This window comes from Triticum aestivum, chromosome 5B (genome assembly GCF_018294505.1).
Source record: "Triticum aestivum cultivar Chinese Spring chromosome 5B, IWGSC CS RefSeq v2.1, whole genome shotgun sequence".
Taxonomy (NCBI): domain Eukaryota; kingdom Viridiplantae; phylum Streptophyta; class Magnoliopsida; order Poales; family Poaceae; genus Triticum; species Triticum aestivum.
Window position 1 is genome coordinate 687596377 of NC_057807.1, and position 3065 is coordinate 687599441.

A 3065-nucleotide genomic window follows, 5' to 3' on the forward strand; every position below is an offset into this window, starting at 1 on the left:
CCCATGCCACCCACGAGTACACAGTTGCATTGCCCTAGGTTCCAAGGAGAAACATCCACGAGCATTGATGGACTAGGGCCGAACTGTCCACAACGAGAGTTGAGAAGGAGGACTAGCCAGCATGAGTCCATCTCATCCACAGGTTTCAGTCGGTAGACAACTACAAAAACCAAGATTGAATTGTGGCCATGGACGGACGTAGTGATCTAAACATTCTTATATTTCTTTACGAAAAGAGCAGTAATGAAGCAGCACATGCTTACTGCGCGCGCGCACACGCTATAAGATAGATGCACCGCCCAAGCAGTTTTGCCAACAACACTTGGGAATCGTTTTGCATTCCAGAAAACGTTTCTGGCCTAGTCGTTGCGTTTGCGGAAACGTAGCATACCACAGCTGAGTCCATGGCGACATGCTGGCTGCTGCTCCTCCTCTGGGCGTTCCTCTGGCCGGCGGCCAGCGCGGTGCCGTGTCACCCCGACGACCTTCACGCGCTGCGGGGCTTCGCCGGAGACCTCAGCGGCGGGGGCGTCCTGCTCCGCACCGCATGGTCCGGCGCCTCGTGCTGCAGCTGGGAAGGTGTGGGCTGCGATAGCGCCAGCGGTCGCGTCACGGTGCTGCGGCTCCCCTCGCGCGGCCTCACGGGCCCCATCCCAGGAGCCTCTCTAGCGGGCCTCGTGTGGCTGGAGGAACTCTTCCTCGGCTCCAACTCTTTCGTCGGCGCCCTCCCAGACGCGCTCTTCGGCCTTGCTAGGCTGAGGAAGCTCTCCCTCGCATCCAACGAGCTCACCGGACAGGTGAGCTCACGCCTCGGCGAGCTCACACACCTCATCTTGTTGGATTTGTCCACCAACCACTTCTTCGGCCGCCTCCCGGACGTGTTCGATGATCTCACGTCGCTAGAGCATTTGGCCGCACACTCCAATGGGTTCTCCGGCTTCTTGCCGCCGTCTCTGTCATCACTATCATCTCTCCGTGAGCTCAACCTCCGGAACAACACCTTGTCCGGCCCGATTGCTCGTGTTAGCTTCTCCGGCATGCCACTTCTTGCTTCCGCTGACTTCTCCACAAACTACCTGACTGGGTGACTCCCGAACAGCCTTGCGGGCTGTGGTGAGCTCAAGTCGCTCAACCTTGCCAACAACACATTGGTTGGCACCATCCCGTCGTGGATTGGTGAGTTTGACCACCTTTGGTACTTGAATCTCTCAAATAATTCATTCGTTGGTGAGGTACCCAAAAGTTTGTTACGGCTCAAGGGCCTCGCCACCGCGGGTCGTTCATTGGGTATGGTTTTCATTAACATGCTATTGTATGTAAATGACAAAAGAAGAGCACTCGATGAACAACCAAATACCATAACTGGAAGCAACAACACTGTGAGATCTGGGCGCAACAACAGCATGTCTGGGAATGATAATACTGTCATATCCGGAGACAACAATGCTGTCTCTGGGAGCTTCAACACCCTTGTATGTGGGGACAACAATGTTCTAACTGGTGATCACCATGTCGTATCCGGGAGCAACCATATTGTAACTAACAGCTACAATAAAGTATCTGGCTGCACCAATAATGTATCCGGGAGCCACCATACTGTATCCGGTAGCAACAATGCCGTATCTGGGAGCAACAATACGGTATCTGGGAGCAATCATGTCGTATCCGGGAGCAACAAAATCGTAACTGACGATTAATGATCTGTGAGTGGATTGATTCCATCCTCGAGAACGAGATCACGGAGCACATCAGAGACTCATGAACAGAAGAAGTTAATCACTCAGAACCGAAAACCTAGGTACATGGACCCACATATCTTGTTCCAAGCTGGGAGAGCACCATAAAGACCTTTTGTATATTTACTGTTTTTGGCATATTTAAATTTCCGCAACTATATACATCCGTAAAGTCCGTGTGGAAATTTCTAAAAGGACTTATATTTAGAAACGGAGGAAGTAGTATGTATTTCCGTGCTTGCAATATTAGTGTTAACTTCCAGCCTATCATGAGAATTATATCAAATGATGCACTCGTCGTTTTTTGATGAATGTCTTTATTACAGCTTCTGGTTATTGTTATTAGATGTGTGAATCCTGTTGAATGATCCCTTACTTGATAGTTTCGAATTGGCCATGGCTATTCAACACCATTAGTGCTAATTGTCAAGAACAGCTTATTCTTTGCCGATAGATACAAATTGTGAGGTGGGGAAGTGGGTACGGACCGAAGTTGGGTAGGATAAGCTGTTGTTGCTAGGTTACGACGAGGCTGTGGCAGTGCATGGTTCATATACAGATGGGTTGGACGTTAGCATCCCACTTGCATGAGCTGCACTTGACCTGACTTGGACAGGCTTTGGGAGAGAGGAATTGCAGCAGCCGAGCTCCACTGCTCTCTATATTTAAACAGTTTAAAATTTGTATTTTAGAAGTTTCAAAAAAATGTGAATTTTTTCGCAGGGATATATATACACATTCCGAATACCCGTGGCGTGTTTCGGTAGAAATCTCCTTTTGTTTTGGGCTATAGAAAAAAAACAAATTTCTGACACTATATAGGAGAAAAGGTGTGCCATTTTCTGTCAGAAATTTATCTTTTCTGTATTTCTCAAAATAAAAAGTATTTCTTTTTCAGCTTTTTACTAGGCCTTAGGAATGTGTGTATGTATTCAGTATTTGATATAAGATTTTTTAAGCAATGAAACTGTGTTTTTCAAAAAATTCAAATACCAGGAGGCCTGGAGCCCGGTAGCTGCAGGCACTTTTTGAGGCTTTGGAGGTCTCTCTCTCTCTCTCCTCTCTCTCTCTCACACACAAACGCGCGCGCGCGCGCGCACACACACATGTAGTCAGATGTGTGTCGATGCATGGCTTTGACTGGCTGCAGTGAATTATTGGTTTTGTTTTGTCCTTTTTCTTCTTCCTCCTCCTTATTTTCCTCCTCTTGTTCCACGTAGATGCATGCTCCTCCTCCTCGTGCATTATCTCTGTCTGTGACATGCATCCATGTATGGACTTTTTTTCTCCTACAGTAAAATTTCTCCCATGATGGCAATTCTCGTTGTT

At 48.1% G+C, this 3065-nt stretch overlaps 1 pseudogene across 1 annotated transcript; it reads left to right on the top strand.

The window, feature by feature from the left end:
• Positions 1–303: 303 nt before the first annotated feature.
• Positions 304–2042, top strand: LOC123114242 (phytosulfokine receptor 1-like; annotated as a pseudogene). Its single transcript, XR_006456453.1, has one exon. The product of XR_006456453.1 is annotated as a phytosulfokine receptor 1-like (transcript).
• The last annotated feature ends 1023 nt before the right edge of the window (positions 2043–3065 follow it).